The sequence below is a fragment of the Helicoverpa zea genome, chromosome 31 (genome assembly GCF_022581195.2).
Source record: "Helicoverpa zea isolate HzStark_Cry1AcR chromosome 31, ilHelZeax1.1, whole genome shotgun sequence".
NCBI classification, from domain to species: domain Eukaryota; kingdom Metazoa; phylum Arthropoda; class Insecta; order Lepidoptera; family Noctuidae; genus Helicoverpa; species Helicoverpa zea.
In genome coordinates, this window is record NC_061482.1 from 14,342,704 (window position 1) to 14,358,460 (window position 15,757).

General features: G+C 35.7%; 1 non-coding gene across 1 annotated transcript; it reads right to left on the bottom strand.

Annotated features, from left to right (window-relative positions):
- Positions 1 to 13,883: 13,883 nt before the first annotated feature.
- Trnal-uaa lies at positions 13,884 to 13,967 on the bottom strand. Its single transcript has one exon. It is a non-coding gene; the product is annotated as a tRNA-Leu (tRNA).
- Positions 13,968 to 15,757: the final 1,790 nt, after the last annotated feature.

The window sequence follows — 15,757 nt, forward strand, 5'->3', positions numbered from 1 at the left end:
CTTCAAGTCAATTGCTTGCTAAACTTAGAGACTTTAAATCCTTGGCGAGTGAAAATATACAAAGGAACACAAATTTTGCGGCACGGTACAATACTTAACGATGGATCTTGATTATTTGTTCCCTAGATAACTGCTCCCCCATGTTTTAATTAAATATAAGAAACGACGGAAATTTCATCCGATTTGATCATATATGTAGAAACCCAAGTAAATTTCCACACTTTGAGTTTTGGCAGAAAAACTATTCTTTCATTGTAAGGAAACAAAAGAGTGTTACTCAGTTTGAATAAAGAAAAACTGCGCTAAAACCAGAGACCATGGTTTGTGCATTTTGAATACAAAAAAGTATTTATATCACTAGTTTAGCGTGCCTTCCGAAACACGTCATAACAAGATGTTCACACGTCCACGGACCGTCCGCGGCATAAATATAATGATCTTCGGCAGCCGTCGCGGTTACTCAGAAGCCAGAAGACAGCTTATCATTCCAAGGTTGCCCAGGAACTTGTGTTTATGAGGTAACAGCAGGTCCGGGCTGCCAAGCAAGCTGCATCGGGGGCGACTAGAAGCCGATCCCAACAGTTGGAAAAGGCTAGGGAAACGATGGTTGTTTTGATGATGCGCTAACTTTTACTATATAGGAACTGTTAAATCGAGGACAACTTTCGAAAGTTGTAGGCATACATAGGGTAAAACTGAACCTTGACACTAAAGTGTATGCCTGATAGCACTATTTGACAGTGATGGTTTGGAGCTGACCTGATGACGGAGACCAGCGAAGGTCGACGGAACTCGACAACTGAATATGTAAACTATCCCGTGTTTGGGCTTATATTATTCGTATTGATGAAAACTTTCCAGTTATGAGGATAGTGACACTTATTCGTATCACTGAAAAGATGTAAATAAGTTTTTTTTTACAATTATATTTTTATTATTCACATCTTTTCAGTGATATGAATAGTTGCTGCTATCCTCATAACTAGAAAGTTTTTTTTCTGAAAGAAACAATAAGATGTAGTTAGTAGCAAGGTTGCAGCCCCGCTCTACAGGGTTACTGGTAAGTAGACCGCATCCTTTCAGGAGGTGATAGTATAGGTCAATACGGACAAATTTGACCCTGGGATACACTGGGCAAAAGTTAACCCGTTTCAAGATAATCGAATTTCAAGATCAGTCGTCTAGGTACACGTATAACTTTTCATTATTAGTTAAAAGTCTCATTTTTGTGGATTTTTGTTTGTTTTTGGATAGAAGATGAATCATTTCATAATAACAAACCATAAAACTGTACAAATCTCAGAGGAAATTATAGCGAACAGAAATTACTTTTTTAGTAGATATTTTCTCAAAAATATTACTTTTCATTTTTTTGTGCAGAATACTTAAAAAACATCTACATTTATATGGCTATCCAAAAAGCCACAAAACACACAAAAATCCGCAAAAACGAGACTTTTAACTAGTAATAAAAATGTATACGTGTACCTAGACGACTTGTAAAGAAAAGATCTTAAAATTCGATTATCTTGAAACGGGTTAACTTTTGCCCAGTGTATCCCAGGGTCAAATTTGTCCGTATTGACCTATACTATCACCTCCTGAAAGGATGCGGTCTACTTACCAGTAACCCTGTATAAATAAAAACATAAAAGATATATTAAATCATACCAAGCAGGCCTTTTACCTATTGTAACAATCTATGAACTCACTCGGTACATGCCATTTGCGCATTTATAAAAAATGTGTCAGAAGATGTCATGTTATGTATAATTTCATATTCGTGGAGAATTGAAGCTATTAAGCTATTATAAATTATATTGCATGAACGATTTACTGTAAATGGACAGCAATAGAATTGCCAATGTAAGTAATGGGTATGTATATATTATTTATCTTTCTAGCTTTACCTTGTGATCTGGCTGGCACGGAATTTGAACTACATAGTTTGATCCCCATTTTATGATACGCCTTTTTGACATAATGTGTGCTACCGTAGTGCTGCACTCAACTGAAAGAAAAACTCACCACTTTATTCAAAATGGATAAAATCCCAGACTCAAATTGTTTACAAAAAGCATACAATACTTTTGAGGTTTTCTTATACAAGATTGAAATGTTTTAGATTAGAGGTTTATGCTCCAAAATGTAGGCTAAGCGCTTGGCTAGCAATAATGTTGCTGAACAAGATAAATTGTTTATTTAGCTGCGGTTTCATTTGCGTCCTCTGGGCATTCGTCGGTCTGAGGTAATTACAAGTCTAACCGATAGAATAACCTTCGTACGAATATGTTGGCAACAATTTCACGATAGTCTATGAGGTTAACGGGAGCATCGCGCAGGTATGCATGCAGATGCAATTTGGAAGAACACAATACAAAATTATATCTCTCTGTGCTGCGTGTAACATAGTCATGTGACTCGTGAAGGATTTTAGCCTCGACCTCGACGAGGCAGTACATAATATAATTATGCGGTTACACCCCTCCCGTCAGTGTAGCGACTTTTTGCACAATTACTAGGGTTTCATACGTTATAAGAGAGAAAAAAGAATACTTCGGTTACCAAGTAGCGACACCTATATTCTCAAATAATGTCACACTGAGTTAACTAGCGACATCTATGCACGTTATTTTCCACTCAGGTTTGGCTTATATTTATTTATTTTTAAATAATCTTATTAAAGAGAGTCAACCTAATAGGTACTTATTTGGATTTTTGTTATTACGATATGAGGAAGCCTACATTATGATGTAATTATTTTTGATCCATTGTTCCCTAGCGGGAAGTTGAAGTACTGAAAACGTGCTTCTATTATTCCACCCGTGTATACCACAATCAGCTTCATTATATTACGTGCCACGTTTTCATGAGAACACCGTTGATCAATACGTAGAGATTCATCTAATATTAAATATAAATGACAACACGGCTTAAGTGCTCTGCGTAACCATGGAAGTTGATATTTATCTGAACCATAGCGACCCATAGCCGGTACTAAGTTAGGGGACCGTTTCCCTCGCGCGTTGCGAAGGAAATCTTTACAGCGGGGGACGTGGAGTCAAGGGACATTGACCTCTTCTAAATAATGGTATCCACACAAAAATTCAACCGACTTCACTTTTGTAGGAATGAACTGAAACTTTATATACCGTTTTGGAAGATAAGTCACAATGAACGAAGTACTCTATTCCTCATAAAAGTATGGAATAAGGATAGATAGGTGATTGGTAAGGCTGGAGCTTCTTTGCATTGCAAAAACGAACGCTTTCGGCAATGATCGTTGAAGGAGAAGTGATGACTTGTATTATACCCCACTGAATTACGGACCATGCTATAGCGGGGGTGTTGAATTCCTATGGTCGGTTTCAGAAAAGTTAGAGACAGCGTTGTGACTACACGTGTTTTCAGTTCGACTGTGTTTGTGACAGATAATAGTAAATAGACAAGTTTCAGCCGGAGTGTTCTGAAACAGTCGAGTTTATACCTAATGTAATATTTTTGTATTTGGTGACTGTGAATGAAGGTACTATATGTTTAGTGTTATGTTTTGTGTTCGTGTGTGTATCATGATTTATCATTATATAGTTTATAATTCTATGAGAATACTTTAACGTGCGGCTAAGTTTTTTACCCAGTTATATGTACATAGGTAGGTATGTTTATTTATTCATAACTGTTATCTTTTTATCAAATATAATGCATACATACATTATTGAGTTTATCACTATCTTCGTCGTTCATTTGTGGCTTCCTGTATTTCATCTGTAGATAAACTGCGACTGCATTTTAATGTAGGGAGGGCTAATTAAAAACAGTGCACTGCAGTGCAGAGTTTTGAGTTTGTGTAATTTTGATACATTAATGATAATTACTACGATGTTTACGTGTCACCGTTTAAAAATCTGATGCAAACGCTACACCGGGAAAACACCCGTAGTTACGTAATCTTCGCACTTTTTAGACGAAGTAAGTGGCCATAAGGCCTACAATGTGAGTTCTCGGAATGTACCATGTAGCCACGTCAGATCCATGATTTCCTAGTAGTGTTGCGGGTTTAGACATTGCGGACAATTTTACCGCTTTAGTCGTACAATAACTAAATTAAAATAGTACAATACTTATTATTGTTAAATTGTACATACTATAAATATCTGACAGTCTATTTGCAGTCTGAAAGAAAAAATAATAAGCTAACAAAATAATGAGGAGAATAATAAAAAATATAAAGTTTCTTATTGTCATCAGAACAGCAGGTTCGAAAAAAAAATACAAATAGTTTCATATGTTCAAATATTATGTTGCTTTCATTGTAGCTTTACCCTAATTTCATGGAAAATCGATACGATATCTAACCGCCCAGAAGATAAGCCACTGAAAGTGATCGTGAATATAATATTCGTGTTCTGCTAAATCCATGAAATCCTGGTGGAAACGCTTGTGTAGACAATGCGGTTTTATATAATTATGTGCATGTAGATTGGAATTGATAAATAATCATTTTTTTATTTTAAATATTACTATAATTACAACGGGAAATGAACATATTACACTTCTACGATTACTTAAATGTATTTTTATGAAAATATTCGATAGCTTCACGCTAAATGCAGACAAAAGTAAGTAGAGCCTGAGAGTCGTATCCACAAACACCTAACATACGCATCAGCTACCTCGTTTCGATTCAAGTGTTACAAGTAATTTGCGCAATATTTCAAAAATACCTCTTTACTATTATTGTAATCTTGTCAGTATTAAATATCTGGGTCAGGCTCTAGTTACTGTTTTTACCAACTGTGCAATTATTATTATATGTAAGTATATTGAGAAATAATAAAAACTAACAGCCTTAGGTACTTATACACGCGAATTAAATAATAAGTAATACTTAAGGGCTGTTTAAGAAAATTCTTACTTATAAACGTTGCTTTGGGTAGTGATTAAGTTAAACTGATGCTTAAAAGACGATTAGAGATTTTTATAAGTAAGGCTGTAATTTTTTTTTATAGTTCCTAAAGTTTAATTTGGTGGATTTTTGCTATTGTATTAAGCACTATTTTTCCTAACAATGACAATCGTACCTATGTACATAGCAGTAACAATAATAGTTATCATCTGCAAAGCTGACTCACTTAAACTTGAAAAGCCCTTAGAGCTGCAAGCGTGAAATGAATTTTTATTGAGAGTTCCTACTCAGTTGTACTAGGAGCATATAAAGTTATAGAATAGCGTCTGTTGGCTTTCAGACAGTCAAGGTTACTCCGTTGCGCGGGTAGTTGCCCTGCCTGAAACTAAACAACGCCGTAAGCTCGTACTGCGCACGACGAACGTTCCAAAGTAGAATAAGTCGCGTTAACGATTTCCTAAAAAATATATTTTTTTTATTTTGAGATGAGAACTTGATGTTAAGGGTAAAATTCGTTCAATTGTAAATTGTCCATGAAACAATGCACAACATAATGATTTTATCCTTAAATAATTGGCTATAGCCCAACTACCCTTACTGTTTATCTAACATCCGAATAGCCTGGTTCTCTATTTCCCGTATTATGTTCGATACAAAATAAATAGGTACCTAAGCAACTAACTTGTTTGCGTGTGCAAGCGATTAGCAAGCTCATGCCAGTCACATTTTAAATCTCTGACCTCGACTGACGAACACAAAGAAGAAAAGCGAAACCAGCTCGTTTTATAACTTAACTCTTATTTCTCAAGCGAGAATTTATACGCTAGTTAGCTCATGCATTATAATTACAGGGCTTTGTGTTTTTGTACTACTCCTTTTGTCGCTTTTGTTACAACAACAATTTTCTCCGACATTCATTAGTTTGAATGTGGTGGAAGGCTTTTTCACATTTCTCAGTATACCAGAGCAAGACAGCAAACAACACTATGTCGTCCTTCTTAGTGTGCGCTTTCAGTGATAGTAGGTTAAACAACCGACTACTAAGTTATGTACTCCTAGTAAAATGAAACCATTGGTAAAAAATTGTGGATTATGTTATTGCGAGCGGGTTTTGTAATAAATTGTTTAAATATTCCAACAATACCAATTTTGTTTATAATAATAGGTCTATCGTTAATATTAGGTCTATCATTAACATCAGTCCAGGCATTTCAGTTATTGGATGGCACAAACAACAGTCAGACAAAATATATAAAAAAATTATGCACTATGCACTATGTAGATTGGTCCAGAATGAACTAAGGTAAACTAATAATTGCTACACCCTAACCCAAACATTCTACACTAATCCTACTATAGTAAGTTCAATTCAGTCTTGCGCGCGGCCTTATGTGTGGGTAACCCTTGTACATATACAGTGACTTTGTGTGCGTGACAAGAGGTACAGTCGGGTACAAATACAGTTAGTTAGGGGTTGTATAAGGCTGTTTAAAGAAAAACAGTTATTACGTAATTTAATGTTTATTTATTTATAATGATTCTGAATAGCTAGGTACTTGATAAATCAAACGATGAATTTTCGGATTCGCTACTCTCACCAAGGTCAATTATAAATTTTGACTCCATGTCAAAATGTCTATAGTATTCTTCTTTTTTCTTTTGTACATGTCGACAAGTATTACCCAACATCCCTTCATCAATTTGACTTAAACGTTCATTTATGAGTTTCATTATTTCCGTCTTATTTTGGTCGACATTATGCGAAGCAATATAATTTTTTAAAATTCCCCACACATTTTGTTTACATTATTATACTAGACTAACCGTTTTTCCGCGGTTTTACCCGCGTCCCGTGGGAACTACTACCCGTACGGGGATAAAATATAGCCTATGTTACTCGTGGATAACGTAGCTTTCGAATGGTGAAAAAAAATTTAAAAACGGCCCAGTTGTTTTTGAGCCTATTCATTACAACCAAACAAACAAAGTTTTCCTCTTTATAATATTAGTATAGATTATACGTCTTTTTACATTCTTAGTCCACACTTTTATTTATTGTCCGCGTACCCCGAGCTAGAAAATATGTAAGGAGTATTTAATTCATCTTAGATATTTCACCTCATTTATTTCTTAGATATTGTCAATGTCAATTTGAAAAAAACGTATGAGAAAATAATGAAAAACTGTAAAATGTAATAATAAAAAGCTTTAAATGTTGTTTCATTTTTTGAAACGCTACCTTTTCAAAAAATGTTCTCCGTGAAGAACTAGACATTTTCGTAAACGACTGTACCCATAACAAAAAGCGATAAGAACACGTCATGCTCGGACGACGTCACTGTCACACGAATGAAAGTTGTATATTTACAAGCCGACGCACACATAGGGCCGCGCGCAAATCTGAGTTGAACTATCTACCTATATAATATTTTAATGTGAAGGTTTGTGAAAGTGTATGGATGTAGGTATGTTTGTTATTCTTTCTCGCAAAAACGACTGGACCGGTTTGGTTGAAATTTGGTATGTAGGATGCTACTCTGGATTAACACAAAGGCTGCTGTTGGTTTGTTTTTAGCCTGAAGGCTCTGACACTACTGAACTGATTTGAAAAATTCACATCAGAAATAGCCGCGAAACGCGCCAAGGAGAAGATGGTACAGCAGTGCGCGCATTGCTCGAGACTTGGCTGCCTCACTGCCATGCCCCCAGATATGCTATATTTCAAATAGGGAATGGCTAGGAGTTTCTCCGTATTGTAGGTGAAATCGCGGGAAAACAGCCAGTATACATAGAGTGCCTGGCTGTACATTATCATGAACGTCTAAATCAAAAGCCACTCAATTAAAAAATACGCAGTTTACCTACATACTTGAATAATCTGAAACGTTCTATCACAGAAATTTCTCATTGAATACTATTTTATTCTTTATTTTTATTGCTTACAGAAACGATGGCGTTTCCAAGCCACCACTTGAAACTTCAGCTTCAACTACAGAGGAGGTGTCTTCAAAGGAAAATCAACTTTATAGCCTAAGGTATAAGGTTAAATTTTCTGAGCACACAACATTGTAGCCCTTAGACCGTTCTCGTTGCCATTACTTGGTATATTTATTAAAAACAGTGCATAATTAAGTGCAGTATCTCAAAGTTTTCAGTTTGCTTTGATATTTTTATTTGTGTTTCTGTTACAAATTAATAAAATATTGCCCTTCACTACAGACTTTCCGACCGTTAGATAAGTCATACCGAATACTTTCAGTAGGTACAAACATTTCATGAAATCTTTAAACGATTACTCCGCCTACGACTTTTCAAAATCCTAAATGTGACGTAGAATGTTGAGTTTTTGCTATTTTTATCTCTGTCACACATTTCACGAGGGCCGACCCCGTACAGAAAACAAATCGATACTGTTCAAAGGTACTTACGTCACCCAAAGGGGCCTCTACCGTGGTTTCGTACACGTCACAGACAAAACAAAAAATGAACTGTTACATAAATGAAAAAAAATATATAAAGGGTATATTTTTAAAATTGTAATAGCTGTGGCATTTAATTATTTCAGTTTAGCAATACAGTTTAAATCCCAACAATGCGCGTATTACGCTTGATAAAGAAGATTCTTTTGGTAAATGCGTATTGTAGCTTTTGTAAACGCACAGAGTACCACAATTTGTGTTCCTTTAATTAAATAGCTACTTCCTACTTTAATATAACAAAAAGGACCCAGGCTCCGGAAGTACTCAAACGATTTGAAAAGGACGATGGGCGTTTTGGTACCCTGTCCAACAGTGTTGATTCTAGTACCATTGCGTAGGTCTTGGCAAGCCAAAAAATGGTTACTACGACGACTAGTCCCAATTCCTTGTCCATAACGCGTGACATCGACTAATAGAATGTATAATGTTCATAAATCATCAACGTAGATGTAGTTCTGAAATCCAACTGTATTGAATAAAAACTGGTAAAGTAACAAAAAAACAAGAATTTGGCCTTCTTAGAATGTTTGCCTGCCCACTGCTTTAAAAAAAGTCTGTGTGCAAACCTTTGCAGTTCACGCAGAATATAGCTTATGTATTTGATGAAAGTCTTTCAGTATTTACAATCAATTAATGTTTAATGATTATCGTGTTTTAATAACAGGTTTTTTTTTAATTTCATATAATGTGTAGGTACATGGAAGCCAGTATGTTTAAAGATAGTATGTAACTAAAATGATTAGTTGTGTTTTCAGAAATGTTTTGAACTTTTGTCAAATCAGATGACGATTGTGTTACCGTAGTATGACTCCATAGACTATTACAACCTTTAGATTACAGTAGAGTGTATCAAACAATTTAAGATGTCTATTAACTTAGTTTAAAATTATTATACTGACGACATATGCCTCTTAATGAATTTGCATATATGGATGACATACTTGTTTCTATGTCGATTTAATTTTTATCGTTATTCGGATCGGACAGCTAATTGAGGCAAGCCCCATAGTTTTTATTATTGTTCACGTAAATACCTTTCTAATGATATATCATACGTTACTGTTGGAGCGGGTACCAAATCCCATACAAAGTGCCCATTGTCCTTTCTTTCACTGTTGGGTAGAAGTTCCCCAAGATATGGGTGAAACCTCAGGAAATAGTCAGTCTATACTTGTATTTGTTTTGTTCGCTTCTACCCTGAAGGCTTCATAACTACAGGATTTGAATAATCCCGAGTGGCAGTGGCAATATTTTACCCAGGTTCGGAAAGAACCAATAGGATTTTATTTTAGGCTATATTTAGATTACTTAACCACACCCTTCTCTAAACCTTTACGAAAATATACCATTACGTCTTTCTTATCCCTGGTATAACTTTAATCTGTGATTATTATTAGACCGTAGGGGTTAGTTATTACGCATTTATCCGAGACAGTAAGCCTTGACTTCTATGATGAAAATAGAAGACCATCTTTTTTTAAATGTTACGTGCCTAGAGAAAAACTCTGCGTGTTTATGTTACCCTCGTAGAAAGGGCGGCTAGTGACGCAATTGGCCGTGACACTTGTTGGGGGCGTTCGTAAGCCGTTAGGTATCGAAATTTCCTCGCATCGTCGACCAATGGTTTACGCTCGTTGAATGACCTACCGATGTGATTATGGCGATCTCATTTTACTGCGGAAAATCGTATAGCGCTGACCTTTTCACTCAACATACAACACTGTAACAATAATCAAATTGACCCCTTGACCTCCATCTGGATAGCACAGTGATACTGCCCTAAATTTTAACACTGCTATTTTCTTTTTGGACCGTGATGTCTACAATAATATAATAAAGAGGAAACATTTTTTGTTTGTTTATTTGTACACTCTGAAGGCGCGAAACTGCTGAACCGATTTGAAAAATACTTTCAATGTTGGAAAGCTACATTATTCTCGTTCCCGAGAAACATAGGCTATATTTTACCTTGGAAATCGCAGGACTTAGTAAAACGTCATGCAATAAATACATAGTGTGATAAAGTGTGATAAAGTAATGGAGTTCTAAGTCTGACTTAGTTCTCAATTATACAGAAAGCATTAAAATATTATTTTCTAGTGAAAACTTGGAGCAGCTTAGCTTTCTTTTGCAAATGTTGATTTGTATAACGCTATGACTTTCACTACGTTCATAATCTCCTGGTACAAACGTCGTGGTTGTCAGGCGTCCAATGCCACTGTAGTGTTCGCCCTACCTGTGTCTCTGTAATTACCATCCGATAATTAGGATATCGGCTCGCTTGCCCACATAACGTCTTACTCCCGTGCCACACACTCTCCCGGTTTCCCGCCAACTGGCCATAGAGTATAGTGTGCACTCTCCGCGTCTATGCGACAACGAGACGACAGATATCGGTGATAACACAGTACACTACATCCCTTCCTTTGTTTAGTAAAAACAAATTAATTTGAAACTTTCAGTCATAATTGCATTCCCAGTTATTACTTTTCACACTTTTATAGTCAATGGGAACCAAAGATTATTTACTTTATGATAGGAACTAGGAACACAATGTAATTTATCTTTCATAAAGGAAATTACTCCCACAACAGATGTTTGGCTGTATGCTGTAATCATAGCCATCATGTAGCATCACAGCATTAAAACGATTTACTGATTCGCACCAATCTTAAAACAAATGAATGTTCTATGTTCCATTGGTGAAAAATACATGAATTTCATACGCAATGTGATATTATGATACAGGCTTTCTGGAAAACCCTTATGTGATGAATATACAGTACAATTACTAACGTACAACTTACTTATATGCTTCAAAGAACACACAATTAAACTTTCCAAGTAAAACCTAGACATGAGCACTGGTGTGACAATTCTTTAAAGTCTCATACCTACAATAATTTATAGTCGAGTCGGTGACTGGATAACATACTAGCATCCTTACTAGATACTTTAACTTGCACGTTCTTTGGACAGACAGCCAATTTGTTCAGATTTCGGCTGTTTAGGGGGACTTCTAATCCGCAAACTGAACTTACCATACCTGCCCCTTCCTTTCTTTTCAATTCAAAAGAAATGATGTTCGCTACTTACAGACACGCCGCCAATATAATATTTTCACTCGTCGCCAAATGTAGTGTTCGCCCTACCTGTGTCTCTGTAATTACCATCCGATAATTAGGATATCGGCTCGCTTGCCCACATAACGTCTTACTCCCGTGCCACACACTCTCCCGGTTTCCCGCCAACTGGCCATAGAGTATAGTGTGCACTCTCCGCGTCTATGCGATAACGAGACGACAGATATCGGTGATAACACAGTACACTACAGCCACGATTCAGGGAATTGAGTACTCGTGCAAACGCCATCTATGTGACGACATTGAAAGTGAATAATATAACGATACCGGAAATATGAAATGGCGTACGGCACAAAACTCAGGTATTGAGGAGAGCAAAAATAAGTTTAAAACTTTTTAACTATAAGTTTAACATAAAAAGTGTGTAAACAAAATGTATGAGCAATGAGACTTACGTTTCTTTTTATAAGACTTTTGTTTAACATGTACCTACACATACAACAATTTTTTTGAAAAAAAAAAATGGTCTTGACCTACTAAAAATATGGGGTGGAAGGGACATTTTTTTTTAGATAGAGAAAAATATAATATTTTTGATGAAAATTAAGAAAAAGATTTGTCTTTTTGCCTCCGGACGATTTTAAGCTGTGAATAATTTCACAACTACCGGATTTCATGAAATTAAACCTCAATGGGTCGATTTACCTGCGTGTTTTTTTTCTCGTAGTAATCTGGCCCGCACATTCGGGCCAGTTTTGGTATGCGGCTGCGGCCCAGGGGCGAGTTTCCTCTAACCCGATGGCGGGTTTCAGTATGTCGCAATATAGTGTAACTCTTCGAAGTGATTGCGCCCTGTTACTTTAGCCGGCTAAAATGACGTCACGTATCAAACAATTTATTCTCATAACCACTTAAGACCGTTTGATAGGCATTTGAGACCAATGTCAAAATTCTATCTTTAGTAAGCAATTCAACAGACAAAAAAATATTAGGAACAAACGTTAGTTCGTACTGAAAAATAAAAAAATCAGTAAAAAAACTTTTAAGTAAAACGGTTTTATTTTGTCTTATGTGCGCTGAAAACTAGAAAAAAAAAACAAATACATACCTATCAACCTACGTAGGTGGTCCCGGTCATATTAGACTAAAATAAAAACGTAATTCATCCATAATGTTAGGTACATTATCAAAACCAAGAAAAATACGAATGACATAAAGAATTTCTAATGCCCGTTATCGTGAATTTTACTATGTTTTAAGTACTAAACTACACGTAAAACAACAACCCGTCTTATGCGAATTGTTAGGGCATTGCCCTTTTATTCGCAGAGGGGTATTAGTTCGAAGCGTATTAAAGTGCTTCACGGATGCTTAGTGATTATGTCCCCGGGTTCAACAACACGCTCCACTGAGCTATTGCATAAACGGCTGTAGGTTTAAACGAACAATGAACATTTTGAAAAACAAGTTAATAATGTAGTTAATAATGATGGCCTATTTCTAAAGATGTTTTAACGGCTCAAAAATTTGGTAAGAATGAAAGTTTTCGAGAATCTGAACCTCAAAAACTAAAATAGGTCGTATTGAAATTTTGAAAATGTCGTTATATTGTTTCCATACTTCGTGTGACACCCTGATCGCCTGTATTTTTGGGACTGTTCAAGTCATATGTGTACCAGCTTTTGGTCATGCCTCCCTGGTACCGACATGCCATTTTGGTGGTGTTGATGGTGCGATTCAGCGAGTCTCTACTAACTAAACTGCGCCATCTACTTGTGACGGTCGGAATGTTACACCCGACAATGCAACACCGATGAAATAAATATTGTAATGGGTGCAAGCAGCATTTTCAGTCCTTGCTACGGGTTATGAAATTGCAGATAGATGGCGCAAGGACATAATAGAACATTTGGTACATAAAAGAATTGATAATTCCAATTTAATTGCAAAGTGGGTGTCGATATGGTTTCACATTAACATTTTATGGGTACTTTGGTTTTGCATTCATTGATAGCAACGTAAGGCTTTTTAATGACAAGGGTATCATGGGCATCCAGAGATTTTTGGTCCTGCCAATCAGTACAAAAAAGCTATTTTGCTTGAAAATTTACAGTTATCAACTGCACAAAAAATGAGTATTACCTACTATGTAAATATATCCGTGCGAATGTTAACTTAAAGCCACATATATTTTTAGCTAGCTGTTAGAAACATTGGTTTTCACTTAGTGTAATTCTATATATTTTTTTAATGATTTTACGAGTATAATGATGTTTGCGTGCGGCACGAAGTTGTTCTGCATTATGGGGTGTAGTGATGATGATAGGTGGATACAAACCGAGTTTTAAAAAAATGTTGTAGAAAATACTAAAATTTCTGAATCATATGTGTTGCCACTCAGATGATTCACAAAACTGTCAGGTGTGGGGTTCGAACCCACGCTCCCTCTCGGGAACCAGAGCTTAAATCTGGCGCCTTAGACCACTCGGCCAACCTGACTTATCTAGATTTTCCGAAACACCCTTCACATTCATGTACTGCTCCATTTTCATTCACATTCAATACTACTCAATACTCAGTTCCTCGTTAGCTTCGTAAATTGCGTATAGGCAGGTATGCATGTGTCAAAACTGCATCTATTATAGTTCGGCCATTCAGAGAATGCGTTCCTGACACGTCGCGATTGAACTGACGACGTAACTTTGCAATGGCGTTGCAGTTACGATAAAAATATTTTTGCTGGTTGTTTACCGTTTTAACAATTGAGGAGCATTAAAACAACATTATTATATCAATAATCAATGAATGTAGTTACGTCGTCAGTTCAATCGCGACGTGTCAGGAACGCATTCTCTGAATGGCCGAACTATAATGTAACATATACAGCTTTATCACAAAGTGAATACTGAAATAAATAAATCTTTTACTTGAAATAAGATATATTTTATTGGACACTGAAAACTCTCAATTTTTTTTTGCTTTCCCTTCGATAATACTCACACCAGTCTACATCAGTCTTCATTCATAAGACTTCACGTCGAATTTTTATTAAAATTAATTTACATTAATGTTATTAGGTCAGTTATGTATAACCAACTATCAAACTAGATAAAAAGTTATGTAAATTACCAAGAGAAAGCGATCGACAAGATTCAGTGCTTAAATTGGAGTTGTGATGTTATTTTCTCGAAAGTACTAGGGTACAAGGATTAAGAAGAGTTCGGTCGTCACACGCCGCTCAAAAGCTTAACTGAGCCATCAGAGCATAAGACAAAGAACCTGCAGTGGTGTGTGAATAGGTATCCCCCGTGATGACAACAATATTTGCATGGTAACAATAAGAGTACCTATACCTACTCGGACATAATGCGGCTTTGCCTAGAATCTGCAGAAAGTTTAATGACCTATTCAAAGCTTTGTTTATCTTGGGATCAAATTAATTGTGCGCGTGAAGGTTCCTGTTCTAGAAAAATTTGCGTGCCTTTATATCACTATTTGGACCAAACATGGGGTCAATTTTAGTCACAGTGATACAATTTTCGAATTTTAATTTTATAGTGACTTAAAGTTTAGAAAAATCCTGACAATGAACAGCACCATGAAATACTTACCGTAACTAAATACTTAGGCAAAATAAAACTAAACAAAAAAAGTAACATATGGACACATAATTAATACAAACCTTATCAAATCCATTTTTCCAATGGCAGCACAAAACATTTGTGACGGTTGGCGACCAAAGAAGTGTTCTTTGCATACAGAACTTTTAAGTTACTGTTTCGGCTACCTCTTCATATGCGTGGCTAGATCTATTCCTTATATAATTTAACTTCTTTTTGGCGTTCTCTTTACAATCTGCCAAAGTGTTTTATGTTTATTCTGTTGCTGCCCTTAAGACTATAAAACTACACTCATGTGTATTCATAGCCTATTTTTAACAATAAAAATGGTGTACGACATTCGGCTAATATTTAGGACTCTATTAGCAAGTGAGTAAGGAAAATGTTTTGCTGTCTTATATTGGTTAAGGAAATGAAAAAGTCGTGGTTGGCCTAGTGGGTAAAGGACCAACCTCTCAAGTATGAGGGCGCGGGTTCGATCCCAGGTCAGGCAAGTACCAATGCAACATTTCTAAGTAGTGTATGTACTTTCTAAGTATATATTTTATTTATTTATTTATTTATTTATTTATTTATTTATTTATTTGTTTATTTATTTATTTATTTATTTATTTATTTATTTATTTATTTATTTATTCATTTATTTATTTATTTATTTATTTACTAGAA